The sequence below is a fragment of the Neopelma chrysocephalum genome, unplaced genomic scaffold, assembly GCF_003984885.1.
Source record: "Neopelma chrysocephalum unplaced genomic scaffold, ASM398488v2 Primary Assembly neopelma1_77, whole genome shotgun sequence".
NCBI classification, from domain to species: domain Eukaryota; kingdom Metazoa; phylum Chordata; class Aves; order Passeriformes; family Pipridae; genus Neopelma; species Neopelma chrysocephalum.
In genome coordinates this window covers 1,483,191-1,506,001 of record NW_020897738.1, presented here as the reverse complement: position 1 = coordinate 1,506,001, position 22,811 = coordinate 1,483,191, and the positions used below count along the sequence as shown (strand labels likewise).

The window sequence follows — 22,811 nt, the reverse complement described above, 5'->3', positions numbered from 1 at the left end:
AGGATGCTATTGACTAAGAGATGCAGCTGCTGCCTATTGCACTGATTAGAATCACAGAATTGTTAGGGCTGGAAACAGATGGGTTGGAAACAGATGGGTATCTGGAGATCATCCAATCCAATCCCCTACCAAGGCAGAGTCACCTGGAGCAGGTGACACAGGAACTTGTCCAGGTGGTTTTGGAATATCTCCAGAGAGGGCGACTCCACATCCTCCTTGGGCAGCTATTCCAGGGCTCTGCCACCCTCCATGGAAAGAAGTTCTTCCTCATGTTGTGTTTTAGTTTGTGGCCATTGCTTCTTGTTCTGTTGCTGGCACCACTGAACAGAGTCTCACACCATTCTCTGACAGCCCTTAGAGATATTTGTATAGATTGATGGGATCCCCTCTCAGTCTCCTCCAGACTAACCAAGCCCCGCTCCCCCAGCCTCTCTTCGTGAGGGAGATGCTCCAGACCCCTCATCATTTTTGTGGCCTCTACTGGACCCTCTCCAGTAGCTCCTTGTCTTTCTTGTACTGAGGAGCCCAGAACCGGACACAGTAAAATAATCTCGTCGCATCCCATTTTACACCGCCTTCCCTCCTCCAGCCGCTCGCCCTCGGGACGCGGGACCGGGACTCGAACCCGCGGCCCCCGCGCGGAGCAGGTGGAGCGGGGCGGGGCCAATCGCGACCGCGCTGTGCGGGGGGAGCCCCGCCCCGCGCCCGGACCGCGCGGTCGCCATGGCAACAGCGGCGCTTCCCGCGGGGCCCCGCGGCCGCCGGGGCGAAGGGGCCGGACCGGCACCGGGGCGGGACATTCCCGCCTCTCTCCACCGCCTCCCGCCGCCTCGCAGCCCCTCACCCGGGGGAACGCGGAGGGCCGGACCCCGCCCCGCCCCGCCCCGCCCCCGGCCGTGCCCGGCCGCCGCTCGCCGCCGCCGCCGCGGGGGAAAGGCCGCTGCGCTCCCAACTTCACGCAACTTCCCCGGTGCGGCGGAGCCGGCGCAGCCCCGCGCCCGGTTCTTCCTGCGGGAGCTGTCGGTGGCTTGGCTGGGTGAGTGGCGGTGGGGAGCCCACGGTGAGAGGGGTAGGACAAAGGCGGCCGGTGCTCGCTCGCCCTTGGGGCCGACACGGGACCACCCCCCGTGTGCCCGGGGCTGGCGGGGAGCGCGGGGCGGGGGCGCTCCCGTGCCGGCGGGTGCCCGCGCTGCTCCCGCATGGCCCCGCGCCCAGGTGTCGGACCCCTCGCTGCTGCTTTCTCACTGCGTCAGAGCCGGGGCTCGTGTCCCCGTGTGCTAAAAAGAGGTAAAGAGCCTTCCCCCTTCTGTGCTTTTAATTCAGTGGCTGGAGGTGAGGATGGGGTTGTAGGTGGTTTTGGTGGCTGGTGGGGATGATGCGCTGGTGGTTCTGGGGATTTAGAGCGTTATTTTGTAATCCACGAGGGCTGCAATTATCTGTTCCTCGCTGGATTAGGGATGATAATGTGCTTGGAGGTCTTAAATGGACAAATAAAGATGTTATCCCCCCTTCTCCCTCCCTGGTTTACAGCCGTGTGGCTGCACCTTGGGCAGAGCAGGAGGGATTCAGGCATTCCGGAGAATGGTATGTGACTCCTTTATGCCTTGGATTTCAGGAAATATGTTACCTGCTCTTTAAAACTACTTTTAAGTGCCAGTTTGAGGTCATCACACTGGTTCTTTTTAATTGGGGATGCGCATAGCTTTTTTTGTTGGCATTGTATGTATAGAATCGTAGAATCCTAGCATGGTTTGGGCTGGAAAGGATCCTAAATCTCATCTCATCTCATTCCACACCCCCTGCCACGGGCATGTATTTTTATTTTGAAGGCACTAGGGTGGACAGATTTGTGCTCTTCTCATGTTACTCAGCTCATTCGTCTGTTTGTCCTCCTAACTCCAAATCCAAGTGATTTACATGTGCACAGAGGGACGTGGAGTTCTGCTTCTGGGTGGAATTACTGATCCAAAAGATCACGTGGAGGTCAGTTCCCAATTCCCCGAATTTACACGGAGTTCTGCGCTCGGATTTGGGAGGGAACAGCACCAGAATTCTGAATGGGAGAAGCTAATCTGTGAAATCCCAGAATTTCCTGTGTGGTGCTGCGTGGAGTCGGGTGGAAAGCTTTGCCTTCCTGAGCCCGCCTGCAGCATTGTTGCTGTTCTTGCCTTTCTCCCGTCTTGAGGTGGGAGATTAATCCCGTGGATTCAGGTATTGACTTGACTTCTATTTCTGTGGCGTAATCCGTGTGATTCTGATTTGTGTGGGGGGAATGGGATTAAGGGAAATCACAGTTGGCAGATGGCGGAGCTCCTCTGTGCCATTAGGAGAAATCGTAACCTTTGATTATACCTACAGATCTGATTCTCTGGAGTTTGGCAGTAGAATTACATTCCAGATCAAATATTGCTCGTGATAAAATACCGGGATCGTGTTAAAGGAGCTGCAGCAATTGGTGTTTTGTCCAAACTGGTGCTTTACTCCAGGGTGGTAATTGCAGGCAATTTTCCCGGTCGGCTGAGAGGTAAACTCTGTTTCCAGGGTAACTGGGAAGTTGTTCAGCTGCTTCTGAGGTACTTTTAGCCAAAACTGAAGGTTGTTGGTATTTTCTTTTCCGTGTCTCTCCTCCGCAAACCAGAAGGATTTGCATCTTTCTAACAACCAAATGAAAATGGGAGTTTTCTTTGTTTCCCTGTGACGTTGGCAGGGTGTGGTAGGGAAGCAGACAGTGTGTGGCAGAAATGCTAATAAAGTTGCCTGGCAGCTTAATCCAGGTAAAGATTTTCTCAAAAAAAAAATCTTTCAAGAATGTATAAACTTTTTTCCCCTTCTTTTGGGTTTTTTGTTAGGCTTTTCTTCACTGCATGCTATGCCTTTTCCTGTAAAAATGTCAAGGATATTTATTAGCAAGTAAAGCTATAAAGCCTTTATACTTTAGAATAGTTAAAGAGGTAGTAATCCTATTTAACCAGAAGTTGTAGCGTGTAATTTCCTTTTGATAGGTGTTTAGTTTATTGAAAATAGATATGTAAACTTTAGTCTGTTTCAGACAATGCCCTGAGCTAATTCCAAGCTAAATGTTTCCTTTCCAATATATAGAAGACAGAACAGAGTGGCTCTGGAGTGTCACAGTATGAAAAGTCCCTAAAAGAAGGCAAATTCTAGGACTGTGTCCAATTCAAAGACTCTCGTTTGTCATTTTTTGCTGTCTCATTTTATATGTGGCAGTAAAGGACATGCACGGCCCCAGCCCCAGGGTTGTGCTCACGCTGCAGTTCTGGAGCTGCTGGTCTTATGGCAGGAGAAAGGGCAGAGTACCCGTCTGTGCTCCTCCTCACCTGGATCTGGACTGATGAGATACCCATGGATTCGGAAAATTTCCGTGTCTGATGACGAAGCAGTTTTTCCCTCTGCCGTACTGGGGCTTTGTGTAGCTGCAGTTGGTTTTTGGGCTTTTTAAATTCTGTTTTCAGCCACGTGCAGCTCTGTCACCTTGGAGGCTGATTAAGCCCTTGTGTGTGCAGACTCCCCCAACAGTGGCAATATGCTTCCTGAATGCCTCATTTCTCCCAAAAGGAAAAAAAAGCCAGTTATGACTTGGAAATAGGTTTTATTGAAAAAAGGAATTTCTCACTTTATGTTTGAGGAGTTAACCAGTCCTTCCTGCCCAGTGGGCTCAAGGTGACGTTCAGACCACATGTAGAAGCAGCAAGTCCTGACCAGCAGGTCCCACGTGGAAGGTGGACGGAGAGCTCTGGTATTCCTGCTCCTGGGATTCTTTGCACAGCTCTGTGATTTTGCTTGGGTGTTGTCCTGGACTCTGCTCCATTCAGCACTTCTGTTTCTCTGGCTACTAGATAATTTTGAAACCAGTCCTGTCACCTCCCTTCTCTTTCACACGTGCTTGGTTACTGCAGAGTGAAAAAGGAGCTCTCTCTCCTTGGTGAGGAATGTGTTGCTGTTCATTGCCTGGTCCCTTCTTGGGGTTAGTCTGTGTTTGATTGTTGGTCATGGAGCTTCCTCCTTTCTGGTAGGTTTTCCAAGTATCATCAGAATGAAACTGATAAAGCTCCTAGTGATTTTTCTGTCACTGACTTTGTAAACAGAGGTCAGAACACTTCTCATACTCTTGAAAATTCAGTGTATAGTGGTCCTCATGGGGAGTGCTGTGCTGATCAGGGGCACAGGGCTGGGGATCACGTTAGAGAGGATTACTCCGAGTGTGTCAGTTGGGGACACGGTACTGTTTTGACTCCCTCTCCCATACCTTTGCCTGCTCATGTGTTCAAAACCTGCACTGGTTTCTTATCGAGGCGTCTCATGGATCAAGGTATTTCTCCAAGACTTGGCATGTTTTCTCAAATTAATATTCCACAGATACTGATAACTCGGCATTGCTCACTATCCAGGGGAATTTTACTTGGCAATAGAGTTGGTCATGCTGAGTTGTGTGCTGGGTAGTCAGTGAAAAATTTGACTAGTAAAAGGGTGTGTCTAAATGCAGATTTGGAATGTCTGCATCAAGTTATGTATAATGTCACTGTTCTTTTCTTATTTTCAAGCTGTTTCTTACAGGATTATTTTCCTGCATGAGGTTGGAAATAATTCCCTTTCCTAGCTGGGTAAATGTACATGATGCTGTTGGTTGTAGGGAGGTGTGCAGTGTCTTAGGAAAGAAATTATTAACATAAATGAGCAGAAAGACCAAGGTGGGTGCAGCTTTTGGGGCTCCTTGTTCAATTCTCAAGTAGCAGCATTTGGGAGGAAAGGACCATTTCAGTGAATCCTTTCCAGAGCCATTCATGGAGCAGGAGATCCTGCTGTGAGCCGTGGGCTGCTTGGAAAAGCGAGACTGAAATGTTTAGTCCTGCAAGCTCAGGCATGAGGCTTGTGATGATGCTGTGAGCCCAGTCTGTATCACTGGTTTGTGTCTGATGCACAGGGGTGACTGGAACCTGGGAATGTTGCAATATTTTCGGTGTGTTTTTGGTTTGTATGGGGATCGCCCGAAGACATCATAAGGCAAAAGCCACAGACTTTTTGCTTTTGCTTCAGAAATCTATTTAAATGAAGAGTCCCTGGTTGTGGCAGTAGCCTTTGCAGTGTAAACCACTGTGTGATTGCCTTGAGCTTGCAGCCAAAGGGACTGGAATAATAGTGTTGGGAGAGCTGTGGAATTCCCTGTGCAGCAAAGTTGTCTTGAATCCTAATCACGGCCCTCTGAGTGACCACAGGCCTGGGAGTTTTAACAGCTTAACTGGAAGACATCATGATTGACATGCTCTAGATGCACCTGCCCCATGCAGCTGAATATACAGACTTTTCCTAGCCATGTCCAGGAATTGGCTGTGTATGTGCTGCCAGTGAGATGGGACTGTTAGGCTCTGATTCTGAGGAGATGCTCCTCTTGCTAGATTGGAAGAGGGGAAGGAACCTGACTGCTCTCGTCCTTCATTGCCTCTCAGTGACCTTGAAGGACGTACATGAACTTCTTTCTGAACTCTCAGGCCTTTCTTTTTCAAGCTGTGTTCTAGGAATAATTAAAAAAATAACGAGCAACAAATGAAAACCAGAGCAAGTCAATTACTGTTTGCCTCAAGTGGGCTTCTGTGGGTGAAGAGGACTTTCTATGTCTTGGGTTCTGTTAACTGGCAGGAAAACAAAAACCTAGATATTAAATATTATCAAAACACATTAAATTCAGTGTAGTGACTGTTCTATCTTTTTGCACCTATTGGTTAAAAAATATTACTAATGTTTCCCTTGTTTTTCTCCTGACTGGTATGACCTGAATGTCTGATCCCAAAGGGATATTTAGGTCTACAGGGTGATAATTTTCCTTAGGCCTAGGCTTAAATAATCCAGACTCTTAAAATTAAGCTGTTCATGGAAGCATACTTAATCTCTAGATTCTTTTCTCAAATCAAGGAGGCTTATTTTCTTGCTTCCCTCTGTCTTTGGTTTGTTCTGGGAGTATGTAATGCTGGAACTTCTGCAGACAAGGGAGCTTTCAGGTAGCTTGGGAATATTTTACAGTGCATCTATATAAGTAGGAGGTCATTAATACATATTTTCACAGTTCCTGAATGCCTTACAATTACGTTGAAACAATGAGAGTTGAATTTTCTGTTTATGCTCTTCGTCTCTACAAAACACACTTGAGGAGAGGAAATGAATTTTTTCTGAGGGTTGTGTGATTGCAGTGATGCAATTTGAGCAGTCCAGGACACAGAGGGTTATTATCCCAAACATTGCTTGTTTGTGGTTGAGTCACGTCCTATGAGCATGCACTTAAATGCTGGGGGTTGGGGGGATCTGGACTCCTCTAAAGCCACTTACAGAGCCGTTCATTAAAAGTTCTTATCAGAATTAAGTGCCAAAACTTCCAGTTTTGGGCTAGAGTAAAGCTGCTGCTTGCCTGAAAGGAGATAGTGTTGGTCTTGCAGCAGTGTGAGAACTGAAAGCTTCTTACTATTGTAGTAATTACGAGTCAGGATGGTCATTAGCCTGCTGTAATGAGCAGGAAAAGATAACAATCCAATTGCTGGAGGTTTGGTATCTCCACAGCTTCACTTGGAGGGAAGCAGTGTGTGCGCTCCAGCAGTTCCTCCAAAGGGCGATGCCGCAGCGTGGGCATGGCTCGGGCTTTGTGAGTCTTGTCTTATTGCACAGAATTAGTGTGATCTTTAATGTGGGGTGGGAGGAGATCTGAGCCTTGTTTCCAGGTCAAAACAGCCCTTTCGTTTGGCTGGGGGCTGGGAATCGCCATGAGCCGAGTGGGCTGTTAACTCCAACTCCGGGCTTGACCCAGTTACGGTGCAGCCGGCAGAGCTCCGGCGCGCCGGGAAGCGCCAGCCCAGGAACGGGCACTCCAGCTTTGCTGCAGGAGCAGCACTTGGATGCAGAGAAGATGGATGGCAAAAACAGAAGAAAAAGGAGTTAGCTGCCTGGTGTTGTTCAAATCTAAACTGCAGGGGTTTGGTGCACTGGGAAGAGGTGAAGAAGTGAACATGTGAATGCTTTTTATTTCATTAGTTTTTCTTTAATTCTGGTAGTTACAAACAATTTTACCCTTTGTAGTTTCTAAGGGTAAAAAGCTGCCAGTGTTCTAGTGAAGTGCGTGAAAATAGGAGGCTTTGTGTGTGCTTTTACTGATGCAAACAACATTGTTGCCATACAAATCAGCCTCTTCTGTTTATATTTTCATAGTAACTGTTTTTGTAGTCTCAGTATTGGTTAAATATGAGCTTTCTGTGCCTTTCAACAAGTGATGTTAATAAGTGTTAAGTTCTAAAACTGGTTATTCCTGCTGTCGTAAAACGAGGCTGATCTTTATTTTACAGAATTGATGAGATTTTGAAAGACACAAACAGGAATAGAATTTTTGTCTTTATTCTGCTCTTTTAATGAGCTCAGCCTTCAGCCTGTGTTAGGCCTGGCTGCTGTCTCAGTGAAGCCGTAGTACCGACGACTCCTCCAGGGAGGGAGTTGTGCCAACATTTAAGAGGGATGTTTATCTGCTGCGAGGATGTTCAACCATACAAGGCTTTCAATGGACAAAACTGCCTCATCCGTAACGAAAGCGCTCAGCCCGGCAAAGTCGGGATGTGTTTTAAACAGAGTTGGAATTTCTGACCAGTGTAATTGTTTGATATTTCATGAGAACAGTGGGAATTCTTCACTGACCCAAACGAGCACAGATGCCTTTTACAACGGGCCTTTCTGCTTGAGCTGAGCAGCTTGTCTGGCTCGCTCCTTTACTGAGGGACCCTGCAGAAATGTCCCTTTTATTATTGTTGTCAAACACTGTCTTACTGTATTGGCACTATTAAATGTCAAATATTAGCATAGTCTGCCCTATGAATGTTTTTAGCTACGTGATGGTTGCAGAGTTGTGTAAATATCACCTATTTTTGCTGTACACTTGTACAAATGATGCAGGCTGGGTGTTTTGCGTGTTTGAGCCCGCAATAACAGTTATGTCTCAGAGAAGCTGTGACTGCCTCATCTCTGGAAGTGTCCAGGGCCAAGTTAGATGGGGCTTGGAGCAACCTGGTCTACTGGAAGGTGTCCCTGCCCATGGCCGGGGAGTTGAACTGAATGTACTTTAAGTCCCTTCCAACCCAAACCATTCTGTGATTCCATAATAGATATATTGATTTATCCAAGTAATATTAAGCATTTCTAAAACATGTTTGAATTTATGTATCATAATTCTTACAAGTCATTATAATGTTCAGTTTACGTTCTTCACGAAACGAATATTTAAAAAAATAATGAAATCACTGCAGCTCTGTGGTTTCTGCCTGCAAGGGAGAGATTAAATGATTGATCTGATTACAGCAGTTTCCAATAGGACTTCAGGTCTCTGTTACTCTCCTGAGTACATTTTACCTCGCAGGAAAGAGATGCTCACTGTTGCTGCACCGTTGTGTGGCTGCCAGAGAGGTTTCCACCTGCGTGACCTGCTCTCCTGAAACTTGACAGGGCAGGGGATGTTTCCTTGACTTCTTCCTCAATAGGGTTGAATCTCAGAGCACATCGGAAACGCTCGTCAATAGTTAGAGGTCAGCATTTCAAGAAGGTCAGGGAGGCTGTTTCTGCCTGGTGAGCATTATGCTAATTCAGTTGTTAAACATATTGGAATTGCGCTTCCTTTTGCTTCTGCAGTGCTTGCAGATTCCATCGGAGCCTTTGCTCTGCGCTCAGAGTACAGAGGGTTAGTTTTGGATGGGGAGAGGCTTTTCTTGTGTGCTGTTGTTACTCACATGCAAGAAACTGGTGTGCAGATCTCAGTTTGAATCAAGTTCTTTACATGAAATATTTGCTCAAATAGTGTCACTGTCATGTTGGTGCATATGCACAAGGAGCAAATTTAAGGAGATAATACCACGATAGAGAGGCTGAAGCCTTGTTTAAGCCTTGTTTAAGATGAAATACATTTTCCTATTCCAAAGGCACTTTATTGAAGCACATGTGTAACTCAGGCCCTGGTACTGACACCTCTTACAAACAGTATTGAGCATTTTCTCTCATACCTGGTCTTGAATACTGGGAATGTCTGTTAGTATTGTTTCCTAACCAGTATGTGTAGTATCTTCAGAGATTATTTGTGATGTGTATGTATGATATATGTGTAAAGTAACGATCACACAGAGTGTTGTTTTTGTTGATATGGACTGTTGCACGCAATGTAGAAAGTAGTTAATTTGGAATCCAGGTTTTTTGCACTGTAGATTTATAGCTGGCTAAGATGGTGTTTGTACAAGCTTGGCTCTGTAAGGAGCTGCTTAGTATATTTTTTAGATTGTCTCCAAAATTCTTGTTTCAGTTCCAATGAGTTATTTTATTTTATTTTTTTTTAAATATAACAGCTTTAATTCCAAACTTGTACCCTTTGAAAATGCAGAAAATGGTTACTTAAAAGTTAAAGCTCTTGCCATCTTCTCTGTTCAGCTTGGCTCCAGAAATGGTTGTGCTCTCGTGTCTGTCACGTCCTGTCTAATAACCCTGGGAAGCTGGACGGGAACTGGGAGCATCATTACACCTCGGGACAGGTGGAGCCTTCCCACAAGTTCTTGGGGCAGGATGACTCCTGCTTCCCTGCCCACCTCCTGCCCAGGGCTAGTCTGGATTTTTCTTAATGCTTTAAAACCCTTATAAACCGTGGCCTGCTCCGTGTTCTGCTTGTGTTGGCTCAGTCGGACACTGCGAGGCAGCTCTGCCCTGGAGATCCTGTGTCCCGTTAGTGACACTGCTTCCACCAGGACTCAGTTGCTGATGGGAGCATGGAAAAAGCCTGTGAATATGGGAGAGGCCCCCAAACCCAGCGTTTTGAGAATGTCTTGAGGAGCGTGGAGAAGGAGGTAATGAGGCAGGTGAGCATCTGGGAGCTTCAGAACTGCTCAGAGCATGTGGAAGGTGAAGGACGCCATTTGGAGATTGGGCTGTCTGGGGGTTTCCTGCTCTGCTGCTCCTGCCAACAGGCTGTTCTGAGTCCCTGGCATTGCTTTGAGTGCAGGTGGCATTGTCAGCATGGGATGGGCTCTGGCGTGGGGCTGTCTGAGCTCCTGAAGGCTGGGTCGTAGCTGCTAATGCTTCAGAGAGAGAGTCAGCACCAGAACTTGTCTGCAAACAGTGACCAGAGTGTGCTGTTGGCTGATCCAACGGCCCTGCTCCTGCTTACATCTGGGGAGGAGGCTGGAGTGAAAAACTTGTTAAGGCATCAGTGTATATCTTAAACTATATAATTAACAGGAGATTGTTTGTAACTGTTTAACCAATATTGGCTTTAAACCAACGTGCAGGACAGTGTTTGGAATAGGTTGGTCTGGCTTTTATTAGGCATCGAAGTCTGTGGCATTTATCATTTTGCTGCAGAGCAAACAGGCCACACTCTGCCTGAGCACTGGGCAGGTTTGGTCAGGCAGAGCTCTCCCATCCTGTCTGTCTGCTTTTGGTTCACCCTGATTTTTGAACATTTTGGCTCTTGAACCTGATGACTCTGGGAAGGGTAACTCAGGCTGATCAGGGCAATTCCTGGGCAGAGTTTGTGCCCGGTGGTTCACATGGACGTTTGTCCATAGTTTGCTGGTTGGCTCATACGTGATGAAACAAAATGAAAAAATGACCAATTTTCTTCACTAAACAGGTATCTCCTGTTGGCTTATCAAGTCTCAAAGCTGCACGTTACTGGAAAATCAAAAGAAATTATATTTTGTGCCTAAATCCCTTCTGAAGTGTTCTCCACTGGCTGCTGTCTCATGAAAGGTGTTGGGATGTGTGGATCCTTGATTTCCCTTACCAACTTTGCAGCACTTTCCCAGCACACTTCATATTCAGCTCCTTGGATTGGATTGGCTCTTGTTCTGTAAATGATTTGACTCGGGTGGGATTCCTCCTGCAGAAATCTTGGATGCAGTGCCAGTTGTTTTCATGACCGCTTTGTGCCACTGTTTGAATTTGCAGATCTGTAACAAAAAGGCCAGCAAGGGAGTTGGCTCAGCAGATTTCTCAGTAGCTGCCAGACTTACTGTGCCTCTTGAGGTCGGTGGACATGTTTCGTGCCTTCCAGAGGTATCCAACAGTGTTACTGGTGAAGCTAAACCCGGGATCAGTTGGTCATGCTTTGCTGGGTGGCTTTGTGGGGGCAATGCAGACAGAGAGAACTCAGTGTATCCTGGTTTTGTTTAGGGTCAGATTTCAGTCAAAGGAACCTTCTTTGTAGTAACTTCAGAAAGGTGTTTCTAAGTTCACTGTGAGTTCATTCTCAGATTACTAAATCCCTTCCTTGGATATGCCCTGAGAAATTCGGATCAGGTGCCAGGGCGGCTGTAATTGTGGTGTGAGTGTGGCTGGGTGGGGGTGATTTGAGGGAAGTTTCTTGGTCTGGATGCTCATGGACAAGTGAGTACTTTTGCCAAGGGTCTGGATGAATTGGTGAGAACATTCCTGTGATCTTTCATTCCTCCTAATTTTTGTTGAGCTCCAGAATATGCCTGTGTCACCTACTCATTATTGTCCTGCCTTAAAATGTAGGTGATCTCTACACTTTACCATGCATTTGAAGTGCATTTATGCATATTATCTTCTATCTTCATTTTAGTGTGTTAGAGTGCTTCTGTGGCCTCTGTGCTTAAGAAAGTTAAAAAATCCCTGCTGTTCACTTGTGGTTAAAAATGCCCTTCTATGCCAAAGCTGTGATTGTGGTTTGAGCAGCCCTTGGGGTTCCCTGGGCTTCCCTGTCCATGTGCTGGACGTGGGAATGTTCCACACGAGTTCTTGTGCACATCCAGGCACTCTCAGGTTCCCAGTACCACCGTTTGAATTTCAGAGCTGGTTTTTTATACTTCAGCTATTCTTTTTTTCTTTCACCCCCCTCAATAAATACATTAATGTTTTTAGTGCCTGAACTGTTGTCTTTCAATTAATCAGCAATTTTTCCCTTTCTGTGCTTTCTCAAGCATGTAGGGAGATGGAGGGGATTGTTTAGTAGTCATAAAGCTTCTAGATAATATGTTATCAATAATTCATTACAGGCCTTGATTTTGCTGAGTAATGTTGTGTTTCTTAAGAACAAGGTAGTGTATGATAAATGTGCAGGTTTGTTGCTGTCAGAGTTCTTGGCTTAAACATCCTTTTGTTCAGAAAGGGGAGAAATGCAGTGTCACTGCTCTGATTCCTCATAGTCACACACAACCCTCTGAGCTCTGTTCCATTTGTGTCACTTTGGGGGAAGGGGAAGCTCCTTTGTGGATTGCTGATAAGAAGAACTGGCTCCCAGGTAACAAAAGGAACACATGTACAAGTTGGCAAGACCAGCCAGTGGTTCTGAGGTGGGCGTTTGCATTAAAGGGGGAAACAACTATTTCCTGCATATGTGAAAAGCCAGATGTGCCCACTGAAGGAAAAAGAGCCTTATCATCAAGGCAGCAGCAGCAGCTCCTCTGGCACATTGTTGACAGAACAGGTTTTTTTACGGTGTGCAGCTCAGGACCGTTTATTGATGCCTGACAGGAGGTAGCACCCTGCTGCAGCACCGGATCCTCCCGGTGTTGAGTACACACAGAAGAGATTAAAGAGCTGTCGGAACATTGGCAACAACCTGAGAGGCAAAAAAATTCATGTCTCAGTATTTCATTTGTTGTAGAGCAGAGGATGACATAAGGGATTTTGTCCCAGGAGCGATAAATGCCACGAAGTATTTGGCTTTTATACCAACATTTTATTTGACTCAGAATAGATCCACCCACCTTGCTAGTCCAATGGTTTTTCAATATTTATGGGAGGTGAGTGGAAATTGTAAATCTGAGGGTCATGTGCATTTGAATCTGAATAAGTTTTAATGGCTCCATCTGTATTCTGACAGGCATGACTGGAGTAAAATTATTCCAGTTTAAGATTATTAATAATGGGCTTGTTCAAAGTTGGGTCATCTTTTATGTAAAACTTTTGAATTGCTGCTGTAGGAGCAGGAGCTGGGGCAGAGGAAGGTTTGTATCAGATAACTCACCTGCATCGTGCCTGGTGCTGGGTAAACCAGCGTTGTCCATGCTGTGAGGTGTTGGCCAACCAGACCTGAGGCTGAGGTTGGATTTTCAGTGTGGTCTGGCTGTTGATGAGGGCACTGGGAAGTTTCCCCCAGAGTTGACGCCAGTGACATGTAAGCCCTAGTCCAATTTCAGTTCTACTATTCCTCTCATTTTGCCTCAAATATTTTTGGATTATGGGGACGACATGTTAAAAATAGTCCATCATAAAATATTGTCTGTGTTCACACATCTGAGAGAGCAATGTTGGGATCCACTTCTGCTGGCACACAAAGGAAGCTTGTCGGGGCCCATCAGCCTTGTGCCTGCAGACCCAGCTCAGGATGAAGGTCCTGCCTGGGAAATGGAGTTGTGTTTTTACTAATGCCAGGTCTGCCAGTCTGTTGTCATAGTGCTTCTCTTCTCCACCAGTAACAGTGAGATATCATTATCTCCACAGGTCGGTACTGCTGGGCTGCAGCTTTGAGCAGGCTCGATCTTTAGGGCAGAGTTTGCTATGACTTAGAGGAGTAGGCTTTGAAATTGTTGATTTGTTCATGGAACAGAATAATCTGTTCCTGGGAATCACCTCATCCAACCCTCTGTTTATCAGTGTCTTACTCCCGTGATGCTGCAGTTCATTTCTAGAGTAGTGCCTGGTACAAGTATTTTGGGCTCGAGTGTAGTTGCTTGTTGACCGAGCTCGACTACATGTTTCTGCTATGACTAATCAAATATCTGAAAGGTAGACGGGTGGACTGAATGGAGAAAATGCTGTGAGACAATATTGTCTGTATTGACAGAAAATGTGTCATTAGCAGCCAAATCCAAAGCTGTTGAACACAGAGCTTTTTGCATATGATTTTTTAAAATAGCAAGCGGAAAATGAGCCATCAGAGAAGATATATGATGGTAGATCTGTGAGAGCTGATGTAGAACGTAAATGTTCGTATTGAGAATACGCAACGACAGTTTTCCCAGAGAGGCTGTGGAGTCTCCCTCACTGCGGTTATTGCAAAACTGTGCCATGTGCTGTGGGATGACCCTGCTGGAGCAGGGAGGTGGGACCAGATGACCCACTGTGGTCCCTTCCAACCTGAGCCAGTCAGTGATCTGTGATTTCTTTCTGTCCAGGTGAAAGCCCAGGAGCAGTGTAATCTATGGCAGCATCTCTGCTCTCAGGTGGCACGTGCTCTTTGTGAATGAGTCTTTCACTGGCAACTGTGCAGCTTCCAAATCTGTCTGTCAAGACAAGTACAGGTATAAAACGAATGCATTGTAAATCTGCTTTCTTTTTGATGAAGCAAATGAATCTTAAAGCTTAAACCTCACATACAGCTGTCAGTTGCTAGTTATATATACACACATCATTTTTAATCTGTCATGATTCTGGTCTTCTGTCCTGTCACTCTGTTTCCTTTGTCCTGCACTTTTATGAGTTTGTTTTTTCTCCAGATGGTTAAACTGTTGAGGTGATCTCTCACTGTGTTCAAGGTAGTGCTGTAAGGCCAGTAGCCTCAGGTTTCCTTAAAGTCTGGATGAAACTGCTTTGTTTTTTTCTCTGTATGGCAATGCCTTAATTCCTTTTTTATCATTCAGATGAATGTATAAAGGCTCAGCATTTATAAATTAGTCTTGGCAACTCCACATCAATCACAGACCAGCTTGGGCTTGTAGTTTCTGAAGCTGGTTTACTGTACCAGGCCACAAATGTGTTTTCCAGTGCTGGAAATCCTGTTAGAATTTGAGGAGGCAGATCAGAGGATTACAGGCTTTGTCCTTCTGACACAAAAGCACCTGCTGGGCATGAAGGCAAGCAGGAAATGTCATCTCACCTCGTGCTATTTCTGTGGTACAGTGACCTTCAGAGGCTCGGTTTATATGAAACGATCCCTTCCCCCGATTCCTGCCTGGGGGCAGAGGGCCATGGCTAAGGTTTATTTCTGAAGCTTCACAGTGCTGTGAAGGCACTTGCCTATTTTTGTAATGAGTAGGTGGATTTTTTTTTAATAAACCAAAGCCCACGGATCTGCTTCACTCGATCCTTTGACTTGCATTCCTTGTCGGGTCAGCCAAGCCCCATCTCCCGTGGGAGTGCTGCACCTCCTCCCATTCTCATGGGCTTTGCCTGGTTCCACACTGGCTGCCAGGCTCGTCAAGGGCTTTCACTGCAGGGTGTTCTGATGGGCATTTTAACTTCACCTTTGCTCCATGAAGTAGTTCTGATGTCAGTGACCATGTAGTTTTCACCAGTGTTTGAGGAGGAAACTGTGTCCCAGTCGTATAATTGCTGCTTTTAAAGCATTTGCAGCAGCTGGTAGCTCTGAAGGCAGCAAGTACAGTGGGTGAAACAGAAAATCCAGTGGTGATATCTATGTCCTGTCAGCCCTAAGATTGGAGACAGTTCTCCTTAGTCTTCCCTTGCTGCCAAGAGGATGGGAAATATGCACAGTTACAGTCAATATTTCCAGGTGTGGGTGGTCTCTAAGCTCCCTTTACTGCTGAAACATGGTACCAAGCATGGTATTGTGTAGGGGAGTATCAAAGAGAAGAATACCAGAGTTGTTTTTCAATCCCATATTTCTGTCTGTGCTGCAGCTGGCTCATCTATCTCCTTGCTCTCCTTCAGCTGTGTCCATGGTGTCCTGCCAAATGAGAGTATTCCCACCCAAAGGTGGAGCCTCTGGAGAAACACAGCCCTGCCTCAACTCTGGGGGCTTTGGGAAGGCGCCGCCTGCCCGAGGTCAGAGGGATCAGTAGCTCCTGATGTATTTCTCAAACAATAATGAACCAAACTTCACCTTTCTAAAGCAAGGTCATGGAGACCGTACACTCAAAGGAGGTATAAATAAAATAGTGTGTGATTAATGCCATCGTATTCAGGATATGCAGCATAAGAATATGAAAAAGACACAGCCAGGGATTTAACCCAGTTCCTTCAGAATCTGTGCAGAAAAACTTACTCTAATCAAAATTTATTTTAAATACAGTTGAAAGTGAAGTTAAGCTTCCTGCAACAAGAAGACCACATTAAAGTTAACCAGGGGAAAGTTTTATGATAATTCTGAAAAAGTTTTAGGAGAAATTTGTCAGGTTGCAAATTGAAGTCTCCACCCTGCGATATGTCCAGGACATGACCCTGTTGACCTTTGGGAGCTGCAGATAGAATAAAGTTCTCCTTGAAATGACCAAACATCTTCCTGGAAGAGCCTTAATTTGACTTCTTTATCTTTTTTCAGTTTTTCTTGCTTGTAGCCAAACCTGATCATTAATATTTCATCTGGCACGCAATGCAGTTGTTTCTGGAATGTCTTTTTTTCCTGCTGAACTGGATGGGGAGGTTATTTGCAGGTCTTGTTTGTGGATGAAATGCGTTTACAAGGATAAAACCTAAAAGAACATTAGCAGGACTTGCAGCTGACCACAAAAAGCAAAGGTTTGATGACAGGAGCAAACAAAACAGCACTCAGAGGCCTGCTGGGAATACCGACCTTCCGCACAAACACGCTTTTAGCCTCACTTCAGCCTTATCCCATAATTCATGTTGTCCTGCAGAATGTCATCTTCTACTGGCAGAAATCAAGATTTTGCTTTTATTCCCTATTTCAACTGCCAGAAGAATTGGACTTTCTGAAAATACCCACCCACTAATGAGCTGGGTGGAATCCCTCATGTGGGATGCTGGCTGGAAGTAAGAGATGATTCACGCAGGAGGGTGAGGATGTGCAGCTTCTGGTACCAAAAAATGGTGATTCACCAAGATTTCAAAGCATTTTTCCTTTGGTTGGAGTTGTTCTACCGCGGGCTCAGGGGACTTTCAAACAAATTAAACCCTCTGTAAAACTGGGAAGGCAAAAGAGTTTCCTGTGAAACTGTCAATGAGAGGGTTGTAGAGAAGGAAATTGTGGAGGAGTGGGATGTAATGAGGCAGTTGTGCAGGTCGAAGGAAATGCCAAGTGTGCTGTTATTCCCTGTGCTCTTGGGGGAATCTCTGTTGAGAAGAACATGGTGTACAAAGAGGAAATCTTCAGCCAAGAGTCAGGCTTGGGCGAAGTGGATCTCGACAGAGAATTAGTTGCCCTGAATTTTCTATAGGATGGTGGTCATTGCCCCCAAAACTTAGAGTGCAGAAATTTCCGGATCTTAAAACCCAAAAAATGGGTAATCAAAAATAAATCTATGGTCACAAAGTGGACCTTTTTAAAGCGATCCGCCCCTTTTGTTACATTGATCCTGTTTGGTTACGTCTCATAAGTGACACAGACATTGTTATGAAAATAGCAGTGGCTGACACTGTGGAAGCAGACTATTACATATAATTTTTTTCCCAAGTCATTCCTTCCAGACTCATCTCTGCCTCACAAATTCAAGGAAATATGGAGGATGACTCCCTGTGCCCCGCAGCCGTCATGGTGTGTTTTGTCTCAATTACACACAGTTGCATTTTGCTATTGAATTGTGTTTTATCATTAATCATAGAATCCCAGATAGGTTTGGGTTGGGAGGGACCTTAAAGGCTATACCATTCCACCCCCTGCCATGGGCAGGGACACCTTCCACTATCCCAGGTTGCTCCAAGCCCCGTCCAGTCTTGCCTTGGACACTTCCAGGGATGGGGCAGCCACAGCTTCTCTGGGCAACATGTGGTGGTGCCTCATCACCCTCACGCTGTTTTCCTGTCTCAGCTCATTGTCCTTCTGCATCAGGAATGTGCTTAGATTCATGTTGACCATTACATGGACAAGCCAGAGTTTTTAATACTGAATTTTTGCTTTAATAAGCAAATGTTGTGGCTGTGTGGGGCCAGTTTGAATTACTGAAGCTGCAGCTCTATAATTTGTTACCCCTTTTAACTGCCTGACCTTTGCAGCGTGCAGATTAAAATACAAGGTGTAAAGTTCTCACCCTGGTACTGAGATGGCAGCACTTAATGGAAGGCGTTGTGTAAAATATTTTGGTTCTTCAGTGCGGCTGGATCTGGGTGAAGCTCTGGCAGGTGATGATTGTTATGCAATTGTTCTGGCAGGAGCAATTAGAGGTTTACAAGTGCTTGTAAATGCTGCTATTTATAGGATGGACACTTCATTTAACCAAACGCTAATCTTTTCTCAGTGGGAGGAAATGTCAGAGTGGAGAATTTCATCCCTGGGCTGGGATTGGACTGTAGTGTCCAAAAGAACAGTGTCCTTTTTTTAAAAGAAAAGCATTAGAGGCTTCCAAGAGACCTGCACGTGGGGAATGGAGAAAGGAGGTTTTAAATTTTGCAGTGCTTTGGAATTTTAATATTAATGGTCTATGGGGCTTTGCAGGTCGTACCTGGCTTGTGAAATTTGGAATATGTAGTTTTAGTTCTCAACCTCCTGGCTTTGATTATTGAGAAGCAGAACTGAGTTTCTGACTGTGAATCTGGGAAAAGATAACTTAAATGCATTTTATTTTTACTTTGTGAATGAATTTCTCTGGGGATACTTTTAAGAATTAGAGCCAGTATGACAGTATTCATGTTAATCTTTGAGAGACCTCGAATGTCCTCTTAAATACAACTGATGGATCCCATTGCAGTGAATAATAATGTGAATCAGGCTTAAGCCCAAGAATAGAAAAGGCCTGTTTTTTACTGAATTACTTACATGATCTACTTGGTTATAAACGTTTCAGGAAAGGCATTTTCCCCCCTCTTTGTGTTATTTTGATTGTGCTGTAGTAAGTCATGCTCTTGTCAGTGCTCACACTCGTGGTCAAGTTATTCTGTTCCTTGTACGTGCCCAGTAAGTGATTGGATTAAATAAGAATTAACAGAGCAGATCCCATCAGCATCTCTCCAAGTGTAGGAACCAGCAGCAGGAGGATTGCTTTGGAGAACTGACAGGGACTGCTGTGGGCTGATCCGAGGGTATGGGCAGTGAGGACAGGAAGGAGAAAAGAGAGAAGAAAACAATTTTTAAAGACTGAATCATTTACAAGAGCAGGGCATCCCTTTTGCAGGAGGGATGAAATAAACCTTGGTTTATGGTCATCTGTTCCCAGTAGCTCCTGTGGTTCATGCCAGGGAAAACCTGTAGGGCAGGGGAATATGGAAGAATTCTGGAATTGCAGAATAGTTTGAGTTAGAAGGAACATGACAGACCACCCATTTTCAACCTCCCAACCATAGTCATGGGCTAAACTCTTTTTTCAGGAGCTGTTAATAGCTGTAGTTATACAAATCTCTTCCTGTATTTACACAGTAAGGGAGCAAGTTTTGTACAGTGGAAGCAGATTTGCTGATAAAGTTGTGTCTAAAGAAGAAAAACTTTGTGTTTGGTAATTTTCTATGGAGTATTCTTAGTGCAAACAGCCATGGATGTTCACTGCTGGAGCCAGGCTTTCTGCATGGTTTCCATGTAATAAACTGGATTTTTGATGTTTTTTTTGGGTTTTGTGTGTTTGGGTTTTTTTAATAGCAGAGAGATTTTCTCTGTGCAATTTTTATGCTTTCCATCCTTAGAGAAGACAGATGGACTTGTTTATCTGCTGTGAGGTTCAGGGACAGATTATAGATGATTTTGCTTTGTGTCATTTTAAACGTTCTTATTTATGAGCGAGGAAGTCGGCAATAATCACGTGATTCATGGTGGAAAAATTATCTGCAGGCTGCTGCTGTTGCCTTAATAGGCTTAAAGGAATTAGAAGTGATGTAAATAATAGTTGTGTGTGGAGGGTGGGCAAGTGCCAGCAACAAGGGTGTGTTTTGAGTAAAGCCCTTCCCGTGTGATTTTTTACAAAAATAACCCTGTGAAGTGAATAATCCATTTTGATTTCTAATTAACAATGTTAATATCCTTTGTAATGATAGATCTTTTAATTAAAAATACAAACAACACCTCAGGGCATTAAGATTTGAAGGCTTGAAGGAGCCTGGAGCAGTATTTGCCTGTGCATCTCTATAAACCCCTGTGGTGGCTCAGCTTGGCCCAGGAAAAATCCCAGTTGCAGGTGTTTGGAAGCTGAGGAAGAGGAGCAGCAGAGAAGAGCCATCCCTTGATGTGCCAGAGTTTCTGTTAAAACAGGAAGTATTTCAGAAGGAATTTCAGTGCCATTTATAATTTGATTTGTGTACACAGAACACGCCCCAGCACAGCTGAGGGGAGCGAGGGCACAGCTTGGGCAGCACAAAGAGAAACAGTGCCCAGAACAGGGGACAAGGGGGTCTGGGGGATCTGGCACATGGGATGGGGACAAGCAGGGGACAGAGGGGCAGCAGGACATGGCAGCAGGGGCAGCTTGGCCCACTGTCCCCAGGCAGAGGAGGTCAGGGAAGGGAACAACAGGTTGTAGCTGATGATGAGGGATTTACAACTGTAGTAGTACGATTACAGTAGTATTACTAAATATTAATAGCATCTGAAATCCTCCTGCAATTAAGTTTACGGTTGATCTTTTTCAATTGCCCAAAATTTTGTACATTGCCAGCTTAACTAGAGATATTTTATTAGAGAGAAGTAGGTTTGTCTAAACTGAGATGCTTCAAAAGCAAGATATGATGTTCAGTGTATATTATATGTGGCATTGATAACATGATTCCTCTTTATCAAATGTACTTTTTAAATCACAGAAGCCTTTTAGTTTTCAAAGTTGGGTGATTATTTTTTCCCCGAAATATTTTGTTCTTTCTCGAATACTCGTCTGCTTTGGGCCCTGTATCTGTTACAGGGTATCTGAGCTTAAAACCTGAAAACTGACTTCAGTAGATTATGTAGGGAAAAATGGGGTCCTGTAAAGTTGGAGTGTGATGAAACTTAGGAAGGGGTAAATTGTGGGTTAGGAATGTTGGCTGGAGAAGTGTTGCACACTGTTAGCCAGGATTAGGTCTCTCATTGTATATTCACTGCCCTGCGTTCCGTTGAGGATCAAGTTTTAGTCCATTTAAGAAGCTCTGTGCTCCCTTCTTCTATTCCAAAGAAAAGGAACTACAGAATGATAGGAGGGAACTGATTCTCAGGTACTGCAAGACAGATGCTGTTTCTACAGCTGGATTTTTTCCCTTTGCAGTATTGCCTGTGAGCACTGCCCTCTTCCCAGCAATGATTCTGTTCCCTTCAGAGCACCTCCCAAACCTTTGCATCCTTGGAATGTGAGAGCATTTTAATCGGATTTTGGTGGCATTTCTTAGAATAAGGAGTGGGAGAGGGAGGAAGATTCCATGAAGATCTGTGAGATTGTGGAAGGGACAGATTGATGTGGATAAGCTGCTTGGGTTAGTGGCTATTTCAGACTGGCGAGGTCAGGGATGGCATCGGGGATAAGTGGTTGAGACAGAACTCCAAGTGGATTGGAAGATGAAAGGGAACAGGCAAGGTGAGCGGAGTTCATTTGCCTGCCTGAGAGAGGGAGCACAAACAGGGACAAAAATAAATCCCTGCATTTCAGTGCCAGTGTGGGCTAAGTCTGGTCAAGGGAAGCTGAAGGTGAAATAACCATTTCTGCAGACTGCAGATCCAGGAAGGCAAGATCCTGGTTGGATTCTTTAATAGTCACACGCAGGGAGCTCCATACAGAATCTACAAATAAGTATATTTATATGGTAAATTCACACCAAAATAGGGCTGGTGAGAAGTGTCCAAAAGTGCCCTTGCAAAGGCTGCCCAAAAGAGACAAAAGGGTAGCAACATAAAATTGAGCCCCTGCCTACAAAATACTGCATAAATTTCCTAAAAATGAAGAGTATGACATCTTTTAAAGGAAAAAAATCATCTAACCTTACCTAGCCACCACATCTGCTGCAAATTTAAATATATTTTTTATCAGGAAAATTCAGGTTACTTCTTCTAGCTGAAATTCTAATTACTTCAGGTTTTCCCTTAACTCTGCAGGAAGAATTTAATTAGAGCCAAAGCTCTTCTCCTGTGTTTGCTGGCGAGATATTGGAGAAAATTGCTTTGTCATGGTAAAAGTCCCATTTTGATGGAAAATCAGCCGTTTGCAGGTCAGCTGCTCAGGTAGCACCTCACAGACTGCTGTCCCAGAAAGGAGCTTTGCAATAGAAAGTAAATTACAGTAATTGAGATTATAGTAATGCAGAGCTCTGTGTTTAACCAGTGATTGACAGCACTTGGATTTGCAAGCAGTATCTCTGAAATGTGGTTTTAACTGCGTTCAGATTTAGCATGTCTGCTGTTGAGTTATTCTCCCTTCACCTTTCTGTTACACATTTTAGTGGTATTTTCTTGTTGGTTCTTTAGTAACTATTTGAAAAATAAACATTTTTCTGCTTTACAGTTCCATCAGGTGACTTGGGAACCAGCTTTTTTTTCTTTAAAATGCTCTTGATTTTTGTCTCCATAGCATTACCTGTGTAGGTCTGGGTATGTGCCACACCTGACTCTGAGCTCTGTTTATTTGCAGGTGAGGTCTGGGCAGTGTCTCTGCAGTGATTGCCTTTCCTGTCCTTAATGTGACAGAGCTCTTGTCACTATGAGAAAGGATTCGGGCCCCATGGGTTGGTTGCAGCAGCAAATGCAAATTATGGTAAGTGGGAGAGTGGGGATTTGTAGGATTATGTTTATTTGCATTGTTTAGTTCTGGGCCTTGGCTATTAGATAACAAATAACACCTTCAGTCACACTAATCCTGATATTTTTGGCAGTTTGAAAGTATACACTCAATGCACCTGGCCAGCTGCTTATGTTGTAAAGAGTTGACATTTGTACATCAGTGTGGAATCTTGGAATGATTTGGGTTGGAAGGAACCTTAAAGCTCATATTGTTCAAATCCTGCCATAAGCAGGGACACCTTCCACCTTC

At 44.9% G+C, this 22,811-nt stretch overlaps 1 protein-coding gene across 3 annotated transcripts in view; it reads left to right on the top strand.

The window, feature by feature from the left end:
* Positions 1-777: 777 nt before the first annotated feature.
* The window catches only part of KIAA1671 (KIAA1671 ortholog), a 71,021-nt gene continuing 48,987 nt past the window's right edge, over positions 778-22,811 (top strand). Inside the window, exons 1-3 of one of the 3 annotated variants that reach the window (XM_027689281.1) lie at positions 778-1,036; positions 1,910-1,983; positions 22,413-22,535. The gene's annotated coding sequence lies outside the window, so the exon portion shown is untranslated. Of the gene's footprint in view, positions 1,037-1,909; positions 1,984-2,032; positions 2,212-22,412; positions 22,536-22,811 lie in introns of those variants that run through there. The other 2 variants (XM_027689280.1, XM_027689282.1) reach the window with 2 other exon arrangements.